The sequence below is a fragment of the Anas platyrhynchos genome, chromosome 3, assembly GCF_047663525.1.
Source record: "Anas platyrhynchos isolate ZD024472 breed Pekin duck chromosome 3, IASCAAS_PekinDuck_T2T, whole genome shotgun sequence".
NCBI lineage: Eukaryota > Metazoa > Chordata > Aves > Anseriformes > Anatidae > Anas > Anas platyrhynchos.
This window is the reverse complement of record NC_092589.1, coordinates 62394918-62410293: the sequence shown is the minus strand read 5'-3', so window position 1 is coordinate 62410293 and position 15376 is coordinate 62394918. Positions and strand designations below refer to the sequence as shown.

The following is a 15376-nucleotide window of genomic DNA, read 5'->3' as shown; positions in this document are numbered from 1 at the left end:
ATCATGAATTAATTTTGTTCAGACCTACCCAATTCTCATCCTTGCAATGTCTCTGTAGTTCCTATAGGAAGTCGCAGTGGTCCCTTGTACTCTTCAGCTTCTGAGGGACTGACTCTTTCTGGCTGCAGTGGTTCCCCAGTCTGAAGGCAGTTTGCAGCATCTGAGTGGCCTGGAAGACCTGGAGTCCACTGCTGGCTAGTTGTTGAGCAATCGTTACTGAAATTCTGTGCTGAACCTTGGTGAAAATGACATGGGTAGACATGAGCAAACTCATCAAACAAAGAACTGAGGTGGAGGGAAATGCCTTGAAGCTGCTTTGAGTAGAGGGCTTAGAAGCCCACTAGCTCTTATTGTCAGAAAATGACCTCAGGGATGAAAAGAACAGCATTTTAAAAAGCTGAAAGACAAAAAGCATTTTTAAAGTGTCGGATCCTGGGAGAAAACTAACAAGAATTCAGCAGGTTCTCACAAGATAATTTTGGTATGCTATATAGATTTGAAACAGCCCAGCCATAAAGGCAATGCTAAAACAATTATCTCAAGGAATTGTGGTCAACTGAAAAAAATAAATAAACATTTCCAAGTAAACTTCCCGTACTTAGAAGATAGCATGGTAGGATAACATTAAGGCAAACAGACTATGAGAAGCCCAAACAAATCCTTACAGCTTTAAACATGAGCTAATTTGTTGTATGCATTAAATCAAGACAGCAACTACCACTTGCACCAAGCAGTTAGATTAATGTGTTCTCTTAATCATAGCTATAGTTAAAAAAAAAGAAGCATGAGGTTAAGATGATATTTGTTTTACTCTTGAAAACATTTACAAATTCATCATCTTATAAAATGTATTTTAGTCTAGTACTTCAGAAATCTGTGCTGATAAAAAGGTGAATTTTCTACATTGTTATTTTGCAACTTGTAGTTTGTTTATTTAAGGAAAAATACATTATAATCTGAATTTCTGTTTCCCAGAGAGACTGGACAAATATAATTGTTTCCTTTCCTCAATCCAGCTCTGCCTTTATTCACACACATACAAGTATGCATGTGTACATATACACACTCCAAGAGGATGGCAGTTTCCCTACAGGGAGAGGTAATGTACTTGTAGATATTTGTGTTATCTCTACACATATATTTCTTGACTTTAATAATAATGATGACAGAGTTCCACACTCATTTGTACTTAAAAAGTGCTTAAGAATTTTTAATTGTACATTACTTTACTGGGTAAATTTTATTCTAGCAAATGAATGTTCATTTTATTAGCTGTTTCCTGTGTTAGGAAGTTTCTTTAACAGCAGTTTTTACTTATCTTTTTTACAAAGTTACCCAACCCTCTCAGTCTCTGTGTGGAGGGAGTGTCCCTACCCCTGCCCCGCTGCAGGTAGACCTGTGCAGCCAGGAATGGTGACATCCTGGGGCAGGAGAGATCTTGATCTGTAGTTTAATGGATGCAATCCTGATCTGGGACTGGGGGAAAGAAATTTACTCCTTGATGCCCAAGTAAACTCTTGGGTCTTTGCTTTTGTTCTTTAGTGACTCTAAAGTAAAATGCTGAAGCAGACCATGGGACTTAATGGTGAAATTGGTTTTCCCTTTCCTCTGGTAAGTGGCCCGATCTCTCCCCTCTTGTCTCTGCTTATGACTTCAAGGCTGGTTTAGCAAAGCTATGTACCTGCAAGTACAGTTATCACCCATGTCACTCTTTACTCTCAGTGGAAAAAAAAAAGTAAAAATGTGATCATTCAGTCTCATCTTAAAGTAGCTATTTAAAATGGTGGGTGAACTGAAGCGCCTATGTCTCGGGAACCGTGAAGGAAGCTTCTGATGACTAACTCAAACATCTGCCTTGTACCTTTGGTGCACAGGCTCTTGTTATGCTGTGAACAAAGCTAGCTGAAGCCAGAGCAGGATTCACCATTTAAGGAGCCCTGCTTTAATATGAAAAAGCCTCAGTTAGGTAGCCTTTTTTTTTTTTTATTTCATGTGTTTCCTGCTGGAGTCAGAGTAGTCACCACTAATACTAAATTGTTGCCACTAATACTAAACACTTCAGATTTGTTGAGAATGGGGAGAATCTCTCACCTAAAAACAAACAAAAACCTAAACCAAACCAACCATTAAAAAAAAAAAAAAACAACAAACACACAAAAAACAACAACACAAATTCTCACAGAAAGAAGCACATTGTGCTCTGTTAGTGGACTGTATGTGAGGGAAGGCATTGGAAGCAGATCAAAGGCAGGGTCAGAGCTTAAAAACAGAGCACACAGCACCAAATAGCCACTTTACCCTGACCACAACCACCTAAAAACTCTTCAAAGTTGCAGTTTTGCGCTCAGTAGAACTCAAGTTGCAACCTGTGAGACTGCAAACCCACGTGGAAAGTAGGTTATGAGGAGTCAGTTAAACAAATCCCAGCAAATGTAAGCACACATTTCAACTAACCCTGCTTTTAAAGCAAGATGGAGCAAGTACAGGTAGACGGCTGGGCCCTTCATCCTCACTGTTTTTGGTGGAAGGTGATATGCAGACTCTTAAATCTGGCTTCAAGATTCATTAGTCCTAGGAAGAAAATGATTAGTGATGGAGAGTTCTAATACAGTAGAAGATCCTTGTCACCTCTGCCACAGCACCTTCATTCAGGATGGTATATTTAAAAAAGTAATGTTTTCCTTCCCTCTGAAATCTTGGAAAGACATACAGGACATGCCGTTTCACCCCATTTTGTTAGAAGGAACCAGAACTGTGTGCCCACCTTTTGTACAAGACAGCTACTAGGCCTTGGAGCCGAAGCCTTGCTTTATGTAACATGGGCAAAACCACAAATGCATATTTCTGTAGAAAAAAAAAATGCACAGTGCTGCTTTCACTGAATTTAGGAAGCAAAATGGCCCTACAAAATGCAGAACAGATCAGATCTTAACTCTTACGATAATGTCTCCTTTTTTTTTTTTTCTTTTTTTTTTTTTTTTTTTTTTCCCCCAGTATGTTTGGGGAACAATATCTCTCATTATTTATTATCCATCTTCAAACTGCATAAGGCTTTCTTAAAAAAGCCCACTAAATGTCTCCAAGCTCCACTGTGACCTAAAAGTTAGACAAAGCTGGGTTTTGCGCTGGTTTGGCACTCTTAATTGTGTTAGAGGAGAGCCAGGGAGCCAAAATGCAGTACAGCAAAAAAAAACAAGGCAGTTTGACAGGGATGGTTCATCTGGATGGTGGGGGTCAAAATAATTCAGCAACTGAGATACCCCAGATCGGTGCTGAGATCTGTGTTGTAGGGGGGTAGTTGCAGCTCTGATCTAAATGGTGAGCCCCATAAAGGAACTAATGGGAGTGGGGAAAGAGGGGGCTTGTTGTGTGGCTGTACCTCTTTCATCTGCCAGCCCCTTCTAGATGTGCTTGGCCATGCCAGCCCTAAATCTCCCAGAAATTCTGGTAGAAGTGCCTATGGAATAACTCTGCCCTTCTGTATGAGTTACACAGTCTTAATGTGCTTACTGATTAATTTGTTCTGGAGTGTCCCATTTGTCAGTCTTGAGGTAAACAAACTATTAGGAGCTGTATTACAGCAGTGGTGCTGTACATAAAGCTTGGAGCATTACTGAATTAGCTGTGGTAGAGATGCTGAAATGTAAGTAGGAAAAGAAGAAGGAAAAACAGACAATAGTAAGATCCAAGGAGATAAAACACCCTGTACAACTGGCAGAGCTGAGGTTAGAGAAAGTAGGTCCTCTCATACTCTGTTCACTGCCCCTAGACTTGGGCTGCAAAGATTTTCTTAAATGTCTGAAATAGTCTTAAAAGGGTTCATATCTCCCTAATCCTCATGGTGTTACTTGAAATGGTTTACCAGTGGTGTATTTACAAGGTTACACACACTGTCATCCTCGGATAAAACCAAAGCTTCAAAAATGAATACCAAAAATCTTTCATTTGTCTTCCAGTAGTACCAAAACTATCTTCTTTCTCTGGCTTTTGTCAGAGCAAAGGGTCAGTTCTGAACTTCAGTTTATGCAATCACAACCAAGATAACTACTAAGAACACTTGTACACATAGGAACAGTCCCAGAGTGCAACCCAGTGAAATTCACAGCAGGGCTGTGCCTTTCCTTAGAGCAGGAAATCACTCAGCTGACAGTATTATAAAACATGACCATTATTAAGTGGTTTTCCAGTAATTTTTCAGTGCTCAGCAGAAAACATTATCATAACTGATATATACTAATTTTCTCTTGTTTATGTGTGTATGTAGTGTAAATTCTATTAAAGCACAATTACATTTACGAAAGGGATTCTGTAGAAATGACCTGGTAGTCTTCCAAATTTATTCTTTCAATGACTCCAGATCAAATTTGCCTACTTTAAGCAACATGTTTTAAAACTGACAGTCTTGCAGATTCTGCCTGGAATCAAGTTGTGTTCTTTCTGTGTTGCATTAGTAATGAGGATGACTTAATTACTTGGCTGACAATGTTATTATTGATGCCGACAGGTAACCTTGTGGGAAAGGGACCTCTGGAACAAGAAGTTGTAACAACTGCAGCCTTTAGTAAATAGTTAATTTAGTAAATGGAAGACAGCAGTGTAAAACTGAGGCTGAGTGGACATGCAAGCTTCAACATTTGCTAGGCAGGAAGCTCCATGCTGTCCTCACATTCTTTAAGAGTGGAAAAGTTTGATTATGGTTAGTATAGGAATAATAAGTGGAAATAATTGTTGTAGAAATGGTTTAGTGATGGGACTCACTAAGTCGACAGTTGGACTTGATGATCTGGAAGGTCTCTTCCAGCCTGACTCGGGGATTCTGTGATGCGCAAGACAGAAGCATGCAGCCATGTCTTAGGGTCTTTCCATCTTCCTCTCCCAGGAGTCATTGTAATTGTAGGATGTTACCAGAAGGAAAATCTGTGTTGGTTAGTCAAGTGAGGAGATGTATCTGGATGACGAAGACAGCATTGAGTGGGAAGGAGACATCCTGAAGTTTTTCTAATTGTTGTGATATTTTAAGACTGAGAGTTTAGTACACATGTTGAATGAGAGAATTTAAGCGCCTTAAATCACTAAGAAGCTCACTTCATTGGTGGTTGTCTTCTGTTTCCTTTTACCTTGGTCTGGAGGACTTCTGTAAGAGCAACCTGCAACCCTAAATCCCACCCCAGATTTTTTTTGTGTTACTGTTGGCCATTGCCCAGGATCCATCAGAAGGCTGCTTCATCACACATCACTGCTGTATCACTTCAGCCCCCGCCGCTCCCCCATCAATGCTGGAATCATTTACTGGCCATTGTGCGGCTTCCCCAGAAGTAGTAGGTCTGTCTGCATTCAAACATTTTGCATATACAGCTTTGTCAGCTAAGAGCATGGGGAGAGAAGAAAAGAAACATACCACTAATTAGATCGGCAGTTCTGGTTAATGTTCTTATAACAGGAAAAGCTCTACTGAGAGGTACAACTTATGTCATTTGGGTAGCTGCTATAAACACTGCTAGCAAAAGTCTCCTGCCGATATACACCACATCTCCACTAGAAGAGTTTGTAGTGAAAATGAGATCTGCGAATACTTCATACTACAGAGAAGGCCCTATCCATGGTGTGGGAGCACTGTTAGAATGAAAGATAGGATTCAGGTTTTCTAGTCCAGAGTGGAGTCTGAAGCTACATGGAATTGGGATAAATTGGCAAGTTTACCCCAAAGTCTCCTAATACTTTAAATAGGAGCTTGTCCTATAAAGCAGACACTTGTTGAATGTTCTCTCTGTCTGGAAGCTTTGTACCACCTGCAGAGCCTCCAGTGTGCGATCCAGAGCACATAGATTCAGGTGGAAGAGCTTCCACTGACCTGGCCCTCTGGTTTCTTCCCCTCATCTCGCTGAACGGGGTGCTGCAAGTCCCCTGCCCTCACCCAACACGCTGGAGAGGCTGCAGCTGAGCAGGGGGAGCAGCATCGGGTCATCTGAATCTGGCATGCTGGTGCGAGGTGAGCAGTAGCTCCGTGAAATCACTGGTGGGATGGGGATGAAGGCCTTTGCAATGGCTCATACAAACAGAAAAGTTCTTAGCAGAAATATCACCCTTCTATCTGGTTTAGAACAACCTGGACCTTGCAGGACTCATCAATGCCATCACTGTGAACTAGATGGTAATAAGTGGAGTGAGGCCATGCTGGAAACCAGGCCATGTGACCTATTTTTGTTTTTTAAATCCATCCAAACTGGGAAAAAAGTGCAGAAGAATTAAAGCACCTGATCACAGGGGTTTCATGGCTTTAAAAGCAGACATGAGGGAAATGTGTCTTAACATAAGCTTCATTTTGAGGGAAATGGACACACAGTTGATCTATTAATTATAGTCAAATTCAAGGAAAATTTTATTTCATATTTTAAACAATCCCTGGGAGTACCACTGCTATCACAGTTAACATTTAGAATGAAAAAAAAAAAAAAGTGAAACCACAGTTTTCATTGTTTATCTGCTTTTGTGTGTATCTGTTTAACTCAGTTTAGACTATGAAATTACTAGACTTGTCTGGTTCACTTTCCTTTATGGGCAGTTCAATGTTCTGGTTTTCATATACCATAAAAGTAGTGATGCCACAAAATTACAAGGGAAATTCTTCAGTCCCTCAGTATAGATATAGTTAAATCCAACTAAACTATTTTCATTGCCTAGGATGAGGAATCTTAAATAAAATAAACAAGGCGCTCAGCTAATAATATAAAGATCATTTTTAACTCCATATTATCAGACCGTTGATGAGAATTTTCAGTTTCATACTTAAATTCAAACCTTTTCTTTAATAAAATATACAGTCATTTTCATACGGTATAATGTCTACGACCAACTGTACATAACAGGACTGTAATCCTGTTGAGCTGCTGTAATGGCATGAGCCACAAAAGCAAAACCTGAGTGGTTTATCAATGTCAACAAACTCCCAGATGGAATTACAGTCTTATGCGCACTGCTCAGTTGTATGCTATTCATTATAACATACGACAAAAATTATGCTTCTATTAAAAATGCACAGATGAGAATATGTGTTGTTGAAGGGGACTTGTTTAAAGAGCAGAAGTAATCCACCGGTGCAAAGCAGAGTCATTTTCAGTGCAGGATGTGGCCTGTTGCATAGTACCTTTTCAGGCATATTTACAGGATGATGGGGACTTGATTCAAGCTCTGGAAAGAATACAGTGCTTCAGGCTCAGTAGCATGTTTCTGGTTATGTCTCCTCAGCTGCAATTTTCTCATGTTGTCTGCCTCAGGGAAATCTGGCCATCTCCGGAGAAAGTGTGAGCTGGAGCACGGCACTAAGAATCTCTGTGAAATAAACCACGAGAAACACCAGCCAGGGAAGTCCTTTGGGACCCATCAGGACTTCCTAACAGAGCGGTGCTACTTCTAGGATGTATTAAGAGTCATTATTTTGTAAAATTTCAAAACAAATCCAACAGCATAAATCCCAAAGTTTGATTTGCTGTCTATGCAGTCATGTTTGTCATCTTTTTAGAAAAGCCCCAGTGTAAAGAAAATCTTTTTTTCCTGGCTTGAAATGAAATTACAACTGGAAAGCAGAGTGATGAGAGGAACATGGAGTTCAACTGTCACAAGTAAAAGTGTTTTCTGAGTTGGACCTAGTTTGGGAACCCTCAAAATATTTAAAGGAATCTTTAGTACTTCCAACACACACTGTGAAATAATTAAAATAGATGGACTTGCCAATATTTATGATATTTCCAAGGGTAATGGCTGCCCAGGCAAGGAGGAGGGCTAGCAGCAGAAGCCATGTACCCTGTGACAGTGGTTGGCCCAGGACCACAGGAGGGACATCAGCTCTGTGGATGACCATGAGGGTCCAGCAGTTCACTCCACGGAGTGAGCCACCCAGAGATGGGCTCTGCAGTGAGAACAGCCTGTGTGTGGGTTTAGTTCCTCAGAGCAATGGGTGGCAGTAGCTGGGCAGAGTCAGCTTGACGTGGAGGATAAATTCCAGCTGCTTCCAAATAGCATGGAAATGAGGTTCCTTTGCAAGATGGCAAGAGATTTTAAGAGCAAAGACTAGGAAATCAGCTGGAGCTGAGAGGAGGTACTTTCATCAGGTTAATATTGGGTTTTCTTTGCTTTAGTAAAGCAGAGTTTACAGATTTCATTCTGGTGCCTCCTGAGAGCTTGTCCCCTAGAGTCTTTCACAAGTTTTCCTCACGCAAATATCCAAACGGAATGCTTCTCCCCCACTTCCTCTTTCCCCCTTGAAAAAAACTCAGAATTTTTACAGGTTTTCCTGTATTATATTTTTGCAAGTATATTTAATTATATATTTTTAATTGTACGCTATTATACTTTTGTATTTTTCTATATTAAGTATTATATGTTGTATCTTTTGTTGTATTTGTATTCAGTAATTTCATGACGTGTCAGTAGAAATGTGATTCAGGCTAGTGGAAACATCACCACAACATGTAATAGCTGTAACACCTCACATTCTGCTTTTAGAGTCAAAAGGACCAGCTTTGAACTGACGATAGCAAAATGTCTCCTCTTCCTCTTCTAATGAAACCCCCTGATATCCTTCCAAACAAGCGCACTTGTGGCTAATGGGAACAAGCACAAAAGCATAAAACCACAAATGAAATTTAAAATGAAATCTCAATTTGCAGAACAACATTACCTGTTTTCCAAGACAAATGCCAGAGAAGCAGCATAATTTAAAGAACTGTTGTTATTATAACTCGGAAGTCAAGGGGGGAAAAAAAGAGGATTTTAAAAGCTTTCTGCATGTATGACTTTGTTATGCTCAGCAATTTTCACATGGGGACTAAAAGCAAGAATAAAACCAGGTGTGACACAGCACCCTGCCCCAGCTCAAAGATGCCTTCTGAAATCGTTCGGTCTGCCTGCAGTTGGGTGGGTAACTCTTGAGAGAGCTAGAAGTAGCAGGTGAGAGGGTTAAATAAGCTTCTTAAACAACTTCCATCCTGCCACTGCCCTGTTTTAAAATCCCTGAATTACTCACCAGCAGAACTGTTTATTTCATTATTAAAATGAGGCTGCAGAGCTCTCCCTTCTCCCACCCACGCATGATGTTCATGGAAGGAGAACTACTCCCACGTGATTACAAGGTTTGCTATTAAGTGTGAACTTCATATTTAATTGTAATTGCTAGCAAAATATAATTTAACAGCAAAGTATGCTGAATTTGTAACAAAGTACCCCTTTTATTTGAGCAGGAATATGGATGCTGCCCAAATGTATCCGCATGGTTCCAATTAAGGGGAGGAATGTTTAATGTAAAACTCAACTTGATGAAAATAACTGAAGTTTCTGACAAACCAATAAATTGGAGTCTAGAAAGCTCTGCGTATACAGTACAGTCAGGGAGGGGCAACACCCGCTGGGTCATCAATTTTGGTGAAGTCTTCCTGTTCGTTTATACTAAAATAATACTATGTAGGTAATTCAATTTCTCCCCAGCTGTAAACATAGGGTGGAATGCTGTATGCTGATCTGGCTGAGGATGGAGGGGGGCCGGGGCTCACTCGTTAGCCCCTGTGCAATTTCCAGGCTGAAACTGTGAGAAACTAAAACCGGGGGTGCTTTTTCTTTGTTTCCTTTTAAATTTATTTATTTATTTATTTATTTATTTATGTTTCTCTTTAAATGGTAGCACATCAGCAGCAGTGAAGAGGTCCTACCAAATACCTGCTCAGAAGGGTTGAGCATTGGTTGAAGGAGAGCTGCTCATAAAGCTAGCTTTCTGTAGGATCTCCTGAGGATTGGGGCAGGCTGCGGGGAGACTTCCAGTCAGCAAGGTCTGCTCCTCCCAGCCTTTTGCTAACAGTAGGTCCAACCTCGAGGTTGTATTTAAGCTCAAGGTGGTGCTGGGATCAAATTGTAGCCTTAGATACAGCTATATAAAAATGGATTCACCCCATTAACTTCAGAGCATGGCTGTTTATTTAACACAGTTTTGGTATTTATTTTTTTTTTCCCCACTGGAATTGCTGAATTATAAATGTAAAGGTGTGGTGGTTAATCGTTCACATACACGAAGCAGGAAACCTGTGGTGTACTTATTGTTCTGGCAGCCTGAAGGTTGCATGTGAAACACAGCCTTTCTTGGGAGATCTGCCTTCAGGAGCAGAGAGGCTCAGGGCTGTGAAAGCAGCATGAATCCCAGGGAGACCAGAGCCAGGGGATACGGGCCACATCCTCCCGATGGGAGCTGTGGCAAATGGTAAATGAAGTAGTTGCTCAGCTCATCTACCTCAAGAAGCAGGGAGGATAGGCTAGGGGAGGTGAGACCTCAGGGAGTTTAAAACGACCTCGGAGAGTGTAAAACAAAGGCGATAAAGTATTTACCTTTTCACTTACCAGCCTGCCGTGGCCTACCTATGCCTTGTTATTTCTCATTGCACATTTCCCCTTACACACTCATTGTCGTTTGCCTCACCTGCTGGAAGTATGGGCTCCCCAGCACTGCTTTCAGTACCTACCACAGCAGCGCCAGGCCCCAGCTGGGCCACCACGCACGCTCACCTACCTCCCCACCATGACAAACAGCTTTGAAAGGCAAAAGAAGAGCTGGCTAATTATGTTGCCTTTTCCTCCCTTCTGATGGAGAAATCCACTTATGCTTTAAATGCAGCAGCCCAGGTTACTCCTCCCCAGGCCAATGTAAGCACAGACTTTAAAACAGGGCTTTAAGTATTCACGTTTGCTAGAAATGTTTGGCTCCTCAGTCCTGTGACCAGAGCAAATTATTCACTTGAGCAGAACACGATGGGCTTTTATGTCCCATTGCGAGAAATACAATCCATACAATGTTGAGGACATGGTTAGGTAGCTGACCTTGGAGGGCCAGCTTGAAGTTATTGTTAGCTACCTCGTGCTCTTTCCTTCCATTTTCTGCCTGCTCTCTTGATGCAACTCCATTACAGTCAGCATTTGAGTGTCCTGTTTAAGGGTGAAAGTGTTATTTTTGCCATTTTTTCCTGTAACTTTACAAATTCAAAATGCTCTCAGGTAATTTTGAAATACGGTGACAGAAATATGGGCTGAATAATCAGCAGTGACTCAGAGGATCTAATATGTATTTTAAGCTATCAGGATATATTGTTCTATTTTCCCAGAAGCTTAATAATGAATAACCATAAACCTGGCATGCTTATATTAATCTCTGTAGGATATTACAGTTTGCACTTGAGACCTGAAGCATTTTTTCAATGAGAGCACTAGTTGGTTTGTGCCTTTATCATTTCTTCTAACCCAGACAGGTCAGTCCATAAAACAGATGGTATTTCTCACTGCCCAGAGACAGCAGGTAGAAGACAATGCAGGGAGATAAAAGACCATGTTTGTATTTTCTATTGTTGAAATACTGTCAACAAGTTAGGTGTACATAAGATATGACACTTCAAAAGACACTTTTTGTCGGTATACTAGAACTTTAAATTGTCTATTTAATAGACTATTAAATTTTAATTAATAGTTTGACATTTTTGTACTCTCTTTGTCTCATGAATATAAACTTTACAGGGTGCTAGATAATCTCTTTTTAGGCTCCCTTTTCCCATGAATGATTAGATCTGATGATCTTACAAGGTCCCTTCCAACCTGGGCTCTTCTATCATTCTATAATCCTAAACTTATGCAATTGGGCAAAATGTAGCTTGATAACCAGAAGCAAATTTAAAAAATCAGGATTTGGTCTTACACACATCTGTAGAGGTGCTGGAGGGGAATGGTTATGTTTGGGACTTTATTTATAGGTGTCCCCCATCATGGGTACCTGGTACCTGGCTGCAGGAGCTGCTGACAGTAGGAAGCACAAGGGCAGAAGATCCTGTGAGATTTTGTGGTTCAAAGCCCACCTCAAAAAGTCACCAGCCATATCCTTTCCTCCAATGATGAACTGGAAATGAGTCCCTGTGCTGTGAGTATTTGCTTGCTTTAGAGTAGCTTCGTATCAGCTGTAGCTGCATTGCTTCTCTGTCTGCCAGACCAGCTAATACCTTGGTAATGCAGTCATGCAGCTTGTTCTGCAGCTAAGTTTGTATTTGCATGTCCTGATATTGAAGACTAAACATATCTCTTGTGATTTTCTAAAGCCTTTACATAAATCTTTCATGTCAGTGCACACAAGAGCAAATCCTGCTCTGCTGTCTGTGTGGCTGCTCCCCAGTACAGTTCTGCTTCTAAAGATATGCGTGGCATTCGTGGACCTGGCGCCGCTGCAAGCAGGCTGAGGACAGATGTTAGCTGAAGTGAATCTAGTGCTTAAAATGTCAGTAGATTTTGTGCTCTTAAAAGTGATGGACTAATGCTCTTTGGCTTGCAGCTGGAAGAATGTCAGTTTCTCCAAGCAGTTTTGCCAAATTTGCTTAGTCTTGGCCCATATTCCTTCTTCTGTAGAGGCTTTAGACAGACTAGACAAAATATCGAAGAACATCCAGTTGGGAATAATTTGGCCCTGGGATGATGATGACCCAAACAATAAATCTTCCTCACTTTTGGTTTTTATCATTCCTTTTTCTCTAGTGCTAGTGTCTGCTGGCCACGGAGAGAATCTTTTAACCTGTGAACCAAGATGACAACGGCAGACCTGTGGTCTTGTTTTGTCAGCGGGGAAAAGTCAGAGCAGCTGAAAGAGTAGAAAGAGCTGAAAGAGTTTAACTGCAGAGGACAGTTTAGCATTGCTATTTATGTGATCCTCAGGGTACAGATGTTCTGCTGGGTATTTCCATCACTGTGACAAGCAGGCAGCATTTTGTTCTTATCAGGATTTCCAAACGTCCGGGATATTGGAGCAGAAGAAACTGTATCTTTCTAGAGCTTATTTTTTATGGAATGTATTATGAAAAGGGGTCCTTAGGAAATAGCAAGTCACCAGAATGTTTATTAAAATGACCTTAAGGTCAGATTCTGCCACTGTTAATCACAACAGTTGTACCTTACTCTGTGAGCTTTCCCATTGGATTCGGCGGGATTACTTAAGGAATTTGGGTACTACCTGATGGGACCAAAGTGGCAGAGAGGCTGGCCTTAATAATTGTAGCAGCTGTAATGCGACATTCCTTTGTTTTTACCTTACATTTTAGCTATTTAAAAATATGTTGCATGAAAGTTATTTTCTTTTCAAGATTCCTTCTTCAAAAATACAAAAGTTTATGTAACAAAGATATTCTATCATTTTAATCAACATTTTAATATATTTATTGATGTAGTGTGAAGTCACCTTTCCTGAGAATATGCTTCTGGTTTAGAACCTTCCCCTCTTTTTTTGTTCTAAAACATTGCATAATAGGAAAAAGAAAATCATTTTACTCTGAAATCTCCTTGAAATTCTGCAGGTTTCACAAAGATAGTTTCTAGGGTTTGTATTTCTGTTTTATTTTAAGTCACTTCTACCAAGTAGCCTGATTTAGAAGCGGACAATACCTCCTACTCTTTCTGACATTATAAATATTGAACTTGGTATTCTAACAGCTGCATGAAACAAATGGGGATGTTACATAATTCTGTATAAGAATGGGAAACTCACTTACAAAGAACCCCACAAAGAACCTACAAAGAACTTCCACGAAATAAAGAGATGAGCACTTATTTACACACTTTTATGCAGTGAGAGAAAGGGATGCAAGAATTTTTTATTTTTTTTTCTTCATTGGAGAAGAAAATAAATTTGGCTTAGGTTTCACTCTAATAAATAGGTTCCTTTCAGACAGTCACACCAACCACTTCCTAGGGTGTTTGTGAGAACATTCTTAGCTTTGATTGTTAGTTCAGGTTGTTGAACTTGAACTCTAGCTCTTGAGCACTGCAAGAAAGTATTTTACTAATAAAAGCTTTCAATTTTCAGAATAATAAAGGTGTTCTTTTTATATTTTGTTTTATTTTATTTTATTTTATTTTATTTTATTTTATTTTATTTTATTTTATTTTATTTTATTTTATTTTTTATTTTAATGCTAAAGCCAGTAAATTTAAAATGGTCAAATACAGTATAATTCTATGACACACCTAGTAATGTAGACTGCAGCATAGAATTCTATGCTTTTACATCAAAGGGTTTAGGCTCTGTGCTATGCTCAAGAGTAAACTTAACCCTGTCTAGTCTAACTGTGAAATAGTTCATGTCAGTTGTTGAAACTACAATTTTTAAAAGGGCCTTAATAAATATTCAACTGTATTTAAGAATGTACTATGCAAACTTAATCTGGAATAATCAAATGTCAGTATGCAAGTCAGAAAATACATAGTTTCATACTGTTTTCCCATGTCCTATTGATCTGACTGCGTTATTGAGATGTTTCCTGTTAAATGCTTTGTGATGGAAACAACCATGATTATAGAAATTAGAAATTAGTGTTTAAAATAAGTGTAAGTTTGAATGATGTCACATGAAGAATCAGGATATTCTTTCCATGAGCCAAAGTGTGCTTTAAGAGTACGTATATAAATGTCAGTGATTCTTGCAAGTTTTGCAGATATAAGGGTGAAAAATCTGTTCCAGTGTTTAGTTAAGCAAGAATAGTTATTTCTTATTTGTTATTTTTTTTTTTCAGTGTAAAATGTATTCCTTAAATAGAAGGAGAGCCAAAGGAATTTCATGTTATTTTTGAACATAGATTAGTCAATGTGAACCATTAACAGTCAACCTCTGTGCTGAAAATACTACTGAACTATTTGGACAATATTTCTGAAGAATGCGATTCATATTGCACCTAAAAGCAAAAAGGAGATAGCTGATTACATTTATCAGTTCCAGAGGGGGAAAATTCTGCATGATCCATTCTGGTTTTGACACTACAAGATTGTTCTTTACTGCTAGCTATAAATGTTTTTGTCCAACACAGTATTAATAGCTCAAAAGCTGAAGGCTACATTACTCTCCTACATTACTCTCCTAGAAAATTCTTTTATACACCAATATCTCAGTCCCTGAGAAGTATTTTTCCCCCAACATTGGTTCTACTGTTCTGCTTTCTTATCTGCTGATACAATGTTATGTATTTTTATGTGTAATTTCTCTCTCTGAAGATCTTTTAAGTACTTTTTCCTCTGAAAGTATGAGTACTCAAGTTATACGTAGGTTATGCTGTAGCTTTCTTGCTTGCATGTGGTCCTAGTGATGCTACACCCGCAGATTTGACTGTCCGGTCTTAGGATGGTGTCTGGAGAACATAATCACAGGTCAGGATCCCACGGTGCTTGGTGCTGTGCCTGCATAAACCAGGACACCATGACCACTCTGAGGAGTTTGCAGACTGAGCACAAGATAAGGAGAAAGACACCAATGTGGGGAACACAGGAAGAGCACAGAAATGCTGTCAGACATCAATGCCTAGAGACAGTACTTAGGAAAGGC

General features: G+C 39.7%; 1 long non-coding RNA gene across 1 annotated transcript; it reads left to right on the top strand.

Annotated features, from left to right (window-relative positions):
- The first annotated feature begins 1107 nt into the window (after positions 1-1107).
- Positions 1108-14424, top strand: LOC106015994 (uncharacterized). The gene is made up of 5 exons (XR_011808371.1): positions 1108-1611; positions 4505-5989; positions 7246-9128; positions 11778-11941; positions 12547-14424. It is a non-coding gene; the product is annotated as an uncharacterized lncRNA (long non-coding RNA).
- Positions 14425-15376: the final 952 nt, after the last annotated feature.